The following is a 13,183-nucleotide window of genomic DNA, read 5'->3' as shown; positions in this document are numbered from 1 at the left end:
GTAAAATAATCGTGAATTATACGATATTTAGCTTCTTTTCGTTGTTGAAAGGATTCAATCATGTTTCACCGTTGTTCATCACCGTTTAACAACTTCGCGTCCGGCGTCTGCGTGGTTTACTTCGCCGGGCAGCTTAAGTAAACCACGCAGACGACGCGGCCGCATCGTTGTTAAACGGTGATGAACAACGGTGAAACATGATTGAATCCCTAATTAACGACCAAAAATGTGTGATGTTTCAGTGTCTATTAATGCAAAAATCAGGCAAAATAAGCCTAATTTAGCCTCTCCTCCTTCCTAATTGATGTTTCCACACTGAAAATTACAATTAGTCAAATTCGATGAAAAATTTGTCAAACAGGGGATATAAATTTGTCATTCAAGGTAATTTGTCGTTTGACTATAATCACATCTATTCGACAAATTGTACAAACTACCAGACAAATAATTTCATTCGCATGACGAATCAAAATTAGTGATTGACAAATTTTAATGATTGACAAATCTGCGTGAACAATATGTATTGGTCATGACGAATCCAGTTCGTCAGGAGATGAGGAATTGACAAGTTAATACACGTGATGACGAATCGTGCCGACAAACTTTGTTGAACACGACTAATTAAATTTTATAGCTGACAAGTTCCATTGACGAATTAGCTAGAAGCAACGGGTTTCCGAGCCTACGTGCAAGACACCGCGTCGCCATTACCAGCATACATGAGCATGCAGACGATATACGTGAATCCCGGTTCGTGAAATTTGTCATCTGATCTATAGCTTGGACAGGTAAGAATTTGTTTTTTGCCATGTTTCAATTGTAATATTTTGCACAGTGACTTTTGTGCACTGTAAATGTGACAACTAAGGCTGGAATATTGGGCCAAACCATGAAAACATTGACACGATGATTGATGTACGGCACCACACATGCACACCGTACTGCACTTAAGCTTACCGTGCACAAAAGTCACTGTGCAAATTATTACAATTGAAACATGGCAAACAAACAAATTCTTACCTGTCCAAGCTATAGATCAGATGACGAATTTCACGAACGGATTCATGAATAATCATCTGCATGCTTATTGCATGTATCATTATGCTGATAATGGCGGCTTGGTGGCAAATCACTGTCACTAATTTGTTAAGTGACAAATTAAACAAGCAAGCATGACAAGTTATTTTTTCAGCATGACAAATTAATTTTCATGCATGACAAATTAATTTTCTTGCATGACAAATTATTTCAGAAATTTGTCGTTTTAGACACTTTTTGCATGACAAATCAAAATTAGTCATACGGTGCATGTTCATGACAAATTATAGTTTGTCGTGCATATGAATGACAAATTGCATGACAAATTATAGTTTGTCGTTTTAGACATGCCGTATGACAATTTTTTATTTGTCAATTGACTAAAGTATATTTTCAGTGCAGGATCCACCAGGCAATGAGAGTTTCCTACCAGACACACTGTAGTAAATACGTGTGTAGCCTACAGGTAATTGGCTTTGCTCAAGATTGACCCAACTCTATATCCTTTCATAATAATTATGGTGTGTGTTCCCTTTATCATGTTGATACTCCATTATTGTATTAATTTTTTCTTCCAAGATTTTGAACATTACCTTCATGATATATTTTGCTTTACCTTTTAAGTTGAATTTTAATTATTTACACTTGAATATTACTTACTGAAATGTTAAAAAAGGGGTGTTTTTGTAAAAGTGTACTTGAAATGCAAAAATTAGGGGTAATTTTTAAGGCTAATTTGTACCCGTTTTTGTGTAAAATAGGGGTAATAACAAATGCAGAAAATGTTCTTGAAACCACACAAAATAGGGGAGTATTCTTTACTTATGGGAACGATCATGTGTTACACCTTTGCATTAAGGCAGTGACAACACTGGGAGTACAAATGACCATATGGGGACGTGCCGCAAGCATGTGTAGCATTTTCAGCCTTTTGGTATATATGACCCTTTTTCTGATATATGGATAGGTCCTTTTTTTTTAATTTTCACATTTTTTCCGGAAAATATCCTAATTTTGCCTCACTGTGTTAAATTTAGCCGCAAATTTTGAATTTTGGTATATCGATTCGTCCAAATTTCTTGAAAAATTAGTATATTGATGGGCCCCTTTCAAATTCTCAGTGGCACACCCCTACCCAAACAAAACTTGAAGACCCCCAGGTTTTGAGATTTGAAAGAAATAAGATATATATTTGGAGAAATGTAAATCCTACTACAATTGGATAAAGCAGAAATCAAGCATAGAACTGTGAATTACAGAGGCATGTGTCATGTTCATAGCACCACAATGTTTCCAAGTAATTTGCCTCAAATCATTGACCCTTCATGTACTTGTACTTTTTCATTAATAATGACTGCCATGCCCGTATTTTGCCAATCAATGCATGTATTAATATAATGCACCAATAAAACAATAAATAAAATAAAAACATAAATATCAAAATAAATAGCAGTAAATGCACAATGACCTATACAAAAGACACTAATACATAATAAGAATCTACAAATGAACCTACCAGTAACTTCCCCTTCGACTGCAAGGACGGCGCCCTCGATCCCGGGCACACACCGTGCTATACATCATTGTTGTTGTATGTGGCATCGGCGACTCCAAAATTGAACTTCAAATCCGAAAAAATTAAGGTAAAATAACAGGTAACCAGTAACGCAAGACTAGTTGTTGACCAAAGCCTAACGTCGTAGTCTGAGAGAATACAGCATGGATATTCCACTTAGTAAGTCTGCAGATCCTGCACAGGGAAACCCAGCTCTATAGAAAAAGGAACTGCAATTAGCAACGTTATGGTTCACTGTATCCAACTAGCAAGCAATCCCACCGTTGACACCAAAATTCCAAATATAGCACGTGTACATAAAGTTTACTTCCCTGTGCTGTGTTGATCAGTCTGATGACACCAAAATAAACCAAGTGAACCATATAAAATTTGTGTACTTTCACAAGTAAAGTTCAACTCCAATGGTAGTGGTCACTCCCTAACCAAATAGAATTTTTGTGTTATAATTTGGTAGTAGGCCTATATTTATCATCATGTGGTCAAGCTTATAATGTAGACTATATCACCGGTGACTTCAATACATGTGACCTTACACTGCAGAGATTGTGTCCTTAAATCCTAGGTGACAAGACAACGTGTCAGCGATCTTTGTGTCATATTTTACTCATCCTTTGATCTCTAGTAAAGCTTTTTAAAAGTGACACCTTGACCTATCATGCTGCATTAATTTGATGACTTTTAAGCATGAGCTATATAATGTCTGAATTCTTGAAAAGAAGCAGCATATCATTCCAAATAAGGCATATCACATGGTATTTGAGAAGTAAAAGTTACATCTATATCAGTGACTGCACAACTGACAGCCTGACTATAGTGACAGGTTATAAAATGCAATTAAACTCTCAAATCCTTTTAAAATTTTGCTCATGAATTCAACAAACAGTATTTTCCTTAAATAACGTAGAGCCCATTATTATTCCGACCAATGAGAAATGAGTATATCTTTAACTTTCTACTAGCTCTATAGTATGGCAGTTATTCCAATAATAGCACATCCACAAAAGGCAAAACCATACTGCATAGTTAACCCAAGCATGCATACACAGGTACACAATAGCAGCTAATAGCTATTTTCTAGCGGCTTATTTTCAGGAAAGCCATTAGCGTTTTTATCCAGGAAATCTCCGGCACCTGATCATTGTCTCCTTATCCGCTAATATCTCACCACGTGAACATCGCACAAGACAGACTAAACAACCGGGTGAAGAGATATTCTGTCGTCTAACCAAAATCTCCCTCCCTTAAAACTGGGAAGTGTATATGATGGATACTTCCTGCTAGTCGATATCAGCTGATTTCCACATTATTTCCCATATATTTGCGCATCAATCCATTGTCCAATCAGAAATACAACTTATTTCTTCCCGATAAACGAAATACATTAAGACAACTTCATCTATAAATACCGCTGTGTGCCTAGTCTATCTCCTCATGCAGACAATTAAATACAAAATTGAAGAATCAAGTCACCAATTAATAATAACATATCTCCAAGCTATGGGGCCATAAGGAAGTATTGATTTGTTTAATGTATAATCTCATGTTTATTTTTCATATTAATCTCATTTTGTTTGATTAATATTGTTTCGTACAAATAATGTGATAATTATGTGACCATTTAATAATAAAAAGCTTCAATAAGTAGAATTAATGTAATTAATAAGAAATAATTACGATGATAGGGGTAACTTCCTTTAGTATAACAATGTGTGAAAAATCAATAATAAATGTGTAACAAATGAAAAGGGGTCAAGACACATGTAATTTACTGTAAGTGAAATTTCATGCTCTAATAAATTGATATGTATTTAATTAGCAAACAGAATATGATCATTGGTTACTGCATTGGCCGGGATGGCTATTTATAGAATTAGACTCCTTTAGGTTGTTTTGATATAAAGGTTGGTATTAAGAACATTACCACTGATTGCAAATTAAGACTGTTCCAAAGACTAGAAATGATGGAATGTCATTTGATTATACCACATTTTCATACAGTATAGCAACAAAAATTAAAACAAGTCCTGTTCTCGAGGGGACAGACTTTCAAATAGAGTCGGTCAGTTGAGCAGGTTTATTTTTTAATTATTTTCAATCTAAAAATCTCCCAAATCTGTAAATAAATTGCAATTTTTCCTCTCATTTTGCCCATGTTCTTGACAGTCAAAATAAATATACTTTTTTCAAATTAAAAAACAAAACCAAAAAAAACCCCAGAAAATATGGGTTGGTTAGGCTCATAGAACAAGGTTTTTCCATAGCCTCATGTATCGAAATCATTTTGCATGTCTTCAAGTCTTCATTTGAAAGTGCATAATTGTCCCAGACGCAAACTTAATAAAACAAAAAATAAAACGAAAGGATACAAATATCTCTATTTGGTAGATATGTTTGCTGAATTGTTCGAGATACATATTCATTGCATTAAATGAAAAGTGGATCAAATAAGAGACATAGAGTCCCATACGTGTTATTACAATTATGCCACATCCCCATATAAATATAATATAAAAGCGTTTCTTATTGCAAATTCAAATCCTCAATGTTTCAAGTTATTGTTCCAAATACTTCCCTTTTTTTTTTATATGCATTAGGCCAAAAAAAAAATGGTTTGTCTCAAAGCTCACGAATGGTTTGAAAACAAATGCAAAATGCGATTTTTTTTTTTTTATTTTTTTTTTATTCCCGATTTTTTTCATGGTATTTGGAGAAAAAAAATCAGATTTTCGCCAAAATTTTTTCAGGAAAAACTAAAAAAAAATTCTGCATTTCTTTTTCTCCAAATCTCACGATTTTACAAATACGCATGTGAGCTTTTAGACAACCCTTTTTTTTTTTTGCCTTATAATGAAAGTGGAACTGATACTAACAATAAGAAACATGGAGGCAGCAAATTTAAAAAAAGTGGGCTATTCCAGCTGAATTCACACTCCCCCTGTGGACGATTTTGGAAATATCTTTCACAGAGGGAGTATGTTGTTCAAATCTAATCAGAGTTAATCATTTTGAGACCCATACTCCCCTTTGTTATGGCTTTACCTATCTTCCAATATTTCAAATGGAAGTTACCCAATTGTCTATTCTATTCAAAACTTATACGCCCCATGTGGAAGACTTAATCTTTCACAGGGGTAGTGTGGATTTTAAATGGAATAGCCCATTGCTCTCTATTTCTTTTCACTCTACATGATTTATTCACTTTTTATTAATTAATATAAGAGTTTATTATTATTGTAAAAAGAGGAAAGCAGTCCCATACAAGTTTGTTGGACTATGGACTTACACATGTGTGTCTTGGATGGTTGTCAAATAGAGCTTACAATACTGTCCTATGATGAATTTCTGATTTGATGTATTATACCGTTGGATGGCAAATACTCCAGCTTACTGGTTTATATACCCAAAGACTCATATTTTTAAAATGATAAACTACATTTTTAACATGTTCAAGTGGTATACCATTTGATGGAAATGTTCAAAATTAAAGCCATATTGTGACATTTTCATAAAAAATACATTATTATATTTCTTTTCCATAAAATGTTAGGTTTTTCTGTCAGATATGTCCCCTTTTAATTTTGAGCTGAACAACTGAATCAACCAATTTTACGCAAAGTTGATGCAAAAAGTGGAAATTTTTTGGAAAATCTCATCACAACATCAAATGAACAGTTCCAAGTGTTTTGGGTGCATGCCCCATTCCTTTTTTAAAGGAATTTTTATTAATGACAACACTTCCTTATTTGCAGAGGACTAAATTATACCTACGCTATGTCACAGCTTATATAAATACAACCTTAAAATGTAAATATGCACTGCATGGAATAGTAAATATAACAATGTATGATGCATGAGGTCTGTATCATATTAAATGTGTCCAGGCATAGACCATGTAGGTCCGATTTCTCGAAGTTTGGCTAGTGGACTGGCTTCCTAAGCCAGCAGGCTAGCTCTACCAACATGGATTAATTTTGATTGATTTATCGTTCCAGGTGATGTACAATATGAAATTGTGAGCATGTACATGTATGTAGGATTAATTGGGCTTAAGCTAGAGTCCGAAGTTTACCGTTTTCTAAAATCCATTTTCCGTGTTGTAATCCGTGTTGTAAAATTTGTGTCATGAATAAAGCTTAAAATGTATAAACAATGATATTAATGCCACAATAAAGTGTTCAATATCGCGATCAATATGCTCTGATTGGAATATTCTCATGATAATAGGCCGAATATTACGATGTTTGGAGGGATATGGGGGTAATATACCTTTATTTTGGTATTATTAAACAGTATTTTTATCATAAAAATTGACATACACAACTCACCCATGCTAAGTAACATTCATTTCTCTTATCTTTTAACAATTTTTGTCACATCATACAAAAATGTAATTTTCCGTGTTGTACCTCCGATTCCATGATTTTCTTCCGTTTTCCGTAAAACGGAAAACTTCGGACTCTAGCTTAAGCCTGACCCCCGGGGCCTGACCACTAGACATGCTTCAAGAAACTGGCCCATAGGGTCTATTGTCCCATGTCAACAGTTTATAAAGCACAGATATGGTCCAGGGGGGTACTCAGTTCAAATGACCATACAAGGACATGCCACAAACATGGGTAGCATTTTCTGCCTTTTGGTATATCAATTACCCCTTTTTCTAAGCCTGTTGAGAGGGAAAGGCATATGAAAATTAATGTTCTGCAAATATGTCCATTTTATACACAGGGATGAAGGTCCCACTTTTGACGAAAAGCCTTATAACTTAAGTCTGAAAAACAGCATGAAAATGACCAGAATGGCCCTAAAACGGGCTGAAAATGAAAGAAATTGCATAAATCTGGACAACAAAGCCTCAATTCATGCAAAAGCCTGAAAACTTACATCCCTGCACAGTATTTTAAACTGACTTGCTTACATGCTTTCCAATTTATTTGAAATTGACCCGAATTCACTTGTTTGGGTTTTTTTTTCCTTTTAATTTTTTTTTTTTTTGCAAAAGAAAAAAAAAAAGTCAGGGTCTGGCCTACTTTTTAGGGTAGGTCTGGTTATGCTAATCAAACAAAAATTTTTCAGGCCTTATTTAAATCATATGTCATGAATTGGGCTAATCTAGTTGAAATACACACACCCCCTATGGAAGACATGACAAATACAGGGTGTGTAGATTTTAAATGGAGTCCCCCCTCTCCATTTAGATAACCCCATTTGAAATTCACACTCCCAGTGAGGGAGATTAAGGTCATGTCTTCCATAGGGGGTGTATGGGTCGCAACTAGAATAGCCAATTTCTTTCTTCCTATACTTTCTTCTTTGAGACAGCTTCTATAATTAGCTCCCCTTGACCTTAATCTTGAGGTCTCCTAAGGTAAACAAATCTCACTAGGATCCACAACATGCTCATCTATCAGGGCACAATTCATTGATCTCAATACATTTGTACATTCATTGAATGACCTATGAAAATTTGGGTACAAAATCTCATACTCTGCAACTTGAGGTCAAATTTTGCACTATGATTGTTTGATTGAGGTTATTAAACTATGCCCATCGGGATGAGGCCATTGTGGTTCATAGTGTCTATTTCTGGAAGTGATTCATTTGCATCCAAGTAGGGGGAAAAGGAGGGCAATTAATTTAGTATGGTTTCCTTCATTGGCTCATTAATACATTAATTCATTAGTTCCTGGTGTTCAGGTAATCATGGGGTATTAGGTGACGTGTATGCAACGTCGCTGTCACCCAAAGACCCATATTTTTTTACGAATACATCCTCTGTCACCCGAAGACCCCCTATTTTTCCATTTGATCTGTCACACAAAGACCCTTATTTTTCAATTCGAACAGCAACTTTCATTTATCACTGATTTTGTTACTTATTCAGAAAAGACACCATGAACAAGGACGAGGGTCTTACAGACTGGACAAAATTTATGACCAGGTCATAAATTCTCGGCAACAAGAAAGTTTGGTGACGTCATCAAAACCAGACAAAAGTGTTGCCGGTTCTAAAAACATCTAGAAACACAAGTACCAGAGCGAACAAGATTCCTGATAGGAATTGAAATATTTCTGAGTGAGTGGTATCATTTTATTGGCTCTGAAAAAGAACCTTTATCAATCATATAAAGACTAGAGCTATTTACTAACTCTATACATAAGTATAAGCTTATTATCCTCTTCAACAATAGGATTAAAGATTGGCATTTGACTGACACTAAAATGAGAAACATGTAGGACAAACATTAGGACATACAAATACAACCTTTATGCACATTTTGCACTGTAACTCGAAATACAATTTGCCGACTTTACGAGCGGTTTGAGATGGACGGTCACATATATCACCCTACACTACAAGCAGGTTGCACTCATCACCTGTGTATGTCAGCAAACATAGATTGAATACAATACCGCTCTTTTCAAAGATACTAATCTTACAGGTACGAGTGATCAGCCTTTCTTTGACATGTATGGTTCAATGCATAGGTATCGCGTGAATGTTGTAGTACAGGGCGATATAGTCAAAAATTGTATTCATCTATTACTATGGTAGTCTTACGTCACTTTTACAGTGAATTGAATCACAAATTAAATAATGAGGTATATAGTCTTATTTCTTTAAGGTCATCTTCAGGTAGTAAGCCATTCCTGGGTTAACATCCTGGTCATTGTGTTTGAATCATGCTTGGCTTCATTCAACCATTGTATCACATTTCTATGGCTTCAAATCAAAAGTTTGCATGCAAAACATGGTATACACTATGTGCTGCCTTGTGTAGGAATTGACATATGTGACCTGCTACCACGAAATCAGCGTAAAGTCGCAAGGTGTTAGTCACTCAAAATGCCCTGACTACTGCGTTGGTGTTCACTCACCTGTTAAAGCCACTAAGTATGTCTGTATGTCCTTTGTGAATGGGGGCACAATGGGCCAATCACGAAGGATAATACTACTGGCTTGTACAGGTGGCGGTAAACAAGAACATCAACTTAGTCAGACCATATATCTCGAAACTACCAACTAAACAAAATGAGCATAAAGTCGCGGCGACTTACGCTGATTTCGTGGTAGCAGGTCACATATAGCTTCCAGAGAAGTACGGCACTATCTTGCTCTGATTGATGTGCGCGCCCTGATAATAAGTGACATATGCCATATTTTGCTGAGCGCTGCTCTCCGCCGATTGCTTCTTTGATGCGTAATTGGCCAATCAGATTACTGATCTGTTGTTATGATTGTCAGATGATTGAATTAGCCAATCAGAACCCCACTTCTGTGTTTGCACTGTGTACACTTTCAAAATGTAAACAAGTGGTGATACTCTGCTAGCAAGTGTAGTCAACACTGCATGCCGCATCTCCATTTTTGACGAAAATGAGATTTGGTACCAAAATGTTAAGAAAATTATGGGCACTTCAGTGACAATGTCCATACCCAAGAGAAACATAGCCTTTTACATACAAAGGCATATGATGACAAAATTATTTGAACATTTGAAGCCTAAAATCTTTGTGGGAAAAAATGTATATCTTCATATATGAAAGGTCAAAATTTTCCAATGACGGTCGGCTTTTCCGCCCAGCCACATACTAAACTTTAAGTACATATCATTAGATTTATAGAGTTTACTTCGAGGACTTTTAAATGCCAAAAATAATAATTTGCCATAAGATTTGTATTATATCATGAATTTCATAAAATCAAGATTATTTGATATCAGAAAGACATTCCTCGTATTCAGAATGCAATTTGGTGTGTCTGATGTGCTCCCATGTCCCACAAAAAAATACTGTGCAAACAATGCTATCCAATGCCTTAACAGACTCTATTTGAAACTTTTTCTACATGGAAGATTCAGGTTTAAAGTTTCTCAGAGAGTGTATGGAATGCAAGTGAAGCTGCCTATATGTGTTGATTCCCGGGGTTGATTCCATTTGAAATTCATACTCCCCCTGTGGAAGAGATTTCTAACATACTCCACAGGGGTAGTGTATATTGTAAATGGAATAGCCCATTCTTGTATAGCTCCCTGATTAGCCATTTACAATGCTATATTTTTACATAAAATTACAATATTCATACACAAATACACACATGGCAGCCATTAGATATTATGATCATTCCATTTACATCTGAATCCTTCCAAATGTCAAAGTGCAGCCTAAATATATCCAGATTTACCCACTCCCATACCTTATTAGTGGCATCATTATTTACTTTTATTATTTGTGTGTGTGTGTTACATAGGTAATAAATCATTCGAATCATTTTGACAAATTTTTGGGAACAAAATGTCCATGTCAGAAAATGAAACTTCTGAACTATAACATTTAATGCACAATAGAACCTATTACGTCAGTTGTACGTCAGTAGTATGTGTTTGATTATGTCAGGTTTGGCAACCATTTCTTTTCCCGGGGACTGGATATAAAGAGAATAAGCAAAAGATATATGATGTGCTATATACAAAATTTCTTTTGTTTCATAAATGACCACCCCCCCGGCTCCCTCCCCATCTATTACAAAACTTGGAAGTGGGTTAAAATAACATCAATGTTTTTAGCGCACAGAAGAACATAAGCAACATTTTAAATACCAGTCCTACCTTAAAATAACCTACTCCCTATTCCAGAAAAATACAGCTGTAATTTTTTTGGATTAAAAAAATATTATCCTGTTTTGCCAAATGAAATATAGGTGAATCATATAGACAAGTTAATTTACGTATGAGCTAGACTAAAATGGAACACCAATGTTTTTGCTTGTTAGTGACAGGGCCGGATTTACCATTGAGCCAGATGGGCCCGGGTCCAGGGCCCCCAAATTTTGGGGGCCCCCAAAATTGCCCTGTGCATCTTCCATTATAGCCGAAAACACCATGTTTTGGGCAAAAATAGGGGACAAAATTGCAAATTTTTGCACGCTTCTCGCGCACCAGCTTCAATTTGGGCTAAAATAGTCTAATATTGAATTTTTTTCGTGTGCTTTGCGGCAAATGTCCTAGTATAATCTATGCTTGTCTCCCTCTAAATTGTAATGCTCCCGCCAACACCGTTGATCTTATACCTAAACCAAAACTTAGCCACTTGAGTGCACATGCCTTCCTCACAGTGCGTTTGGGGGCCTCCAAATTTTGACCTGGCCCAGGGCCCCAAAAAAGGTAAATCCGGCCCTGGTTAGTGACTCTAAACACCCTCCAGAACAACATATCCAAAAAGGCAAAAAAAAAAGCACAGGGGAAAAATGTTAATTTCCATATTTCCAAAATGGCCGCTAATGAAGGCCTCAAATTTCAAAATTGGGGGAATATGGATAAAAATCATCTGATTGTATTCCAACAACAACACAGGGGATTGCAGCTAAGAAGCACACACCATACACATTCCACAATTGACCTTCGGAGATAGGATCAGCTCCCCATACGGGCGAGCGTACAGGTTACAACAAGACAACTTGATCAGCAGTAAGTTCCTTGTTCAGGGGAATTTCAAGCTAACTCAATTTTTACACGAAAGCGTACACAAAAAACACAATATCTGCTTTTTTGTTTATAAACATAGCTGCATTTTACTTAGGGACTGTTCACAAACACTTGTTAGGGGGTGCCTGATGCAAAAAAATTTCATCACAAAAATATTTTGGGGCCCTCCCTTTTCAGATCTCAAAAATGTCAGGGTCCCCTTTTGACATGAAAATTATGGGTCAACCCCATAGAAAAGCATATAAACTCAATTTTCCGGGAAAATGTGTGGTCAATTTTTTCAGGGCCACCTTTAGAGGGTCAAAAATATTTTAGAGCCTGCATTTTGCATCAGGCCCCCTAACAAGTGTTTGTGAACCAGGGTCTTAGCTAGAAATTGAGGGTTGCCCGTCATTTGAATAAAATTGCCTGTCCTAATTTGACCTTTCAAACATTTACCAGAGATCTATTATAGCCCATTGGGGGTTCAAAGAGTTCAAATATGTGCTGATTTGGCCTTGTTCTACAAATTGGGTCTACTAAAAAGGTTAATTAGCTTCTCAAAACATACAATTTATAATATAGCATCTGTCAAAGGCATTAATTTTCCCGTCCCAGGAGCAAACTGGGCGTCTAAAATGACGGCCAGACGGGTGGCTAGCTAAGACCCTGTTGTGAACGGTCCCTTACAGGAGTGCAGATATGAGATAAACCTGGTTCCATTGACCTGTTACAGTGTAAAACTGTTTTCCAATTTACCCAATGTTGACTCAACTGTAACACACTCAACCGAAGCTTAAAATATTTAGTGTTATTTTATTTTGTATTATGTTAATAAGTTTATAATAGTGTGTCTGCTCTGAAGTTGAGGGTAACGCCTTGTTGGATTTTGCAGTGGTAGATCTGAATCACATGCGCATATTTTGGGGGGGCTTTGGGGCACGAGCCCCCCAGGGTAAAAGCAGGGGCGGCCAAAACGAAGGGCGGCGGAAGAAGAAGGAGCGACAAAAAGAAGAAAGGGCGAAAAAAAAATGAAAAAGTATAAAAATTGTTGCTTTTAGGGCGCTAGCACCTATAATCCTTTTTTTTTTTTTGCTCTTCACTTTTG

The 13,183-nt window shown here is 36.1% G+C and overlaps 1 protein-coding gene across 6 annotated transcripts in view; it reads right to left on the bottom strand.

Moving 5' to 3' along the window:
* LOC140166195 (diacylglycerol kinase zeta-like) overlaps positions 1 to 13,183 on the bottom strand; it is a 434,180-nt gene that overhangs the window by 195,656 nt on the left and 225,341 nt on the right. The gene's annotated exons all lie outside the window — the stretch shown is intronic.

Source organism: Amphiura filiformis, chromosome 12, assembly GCF_039555335.1.
Source record: "Amphiura filiformis chromosome 12, Afil_fr2py, whole genome shotgun sequence".
Taxonomy (NCBI): Eukaryota; Metazoa; Echinodermata; class Ophiuroidea; order Amphilepidida; family Amphiuridae; genus Amphiura; species Amphiura filiformis.
This window is presented reverse-complemented; position numbering and strand designations above follow the sequence as displayed.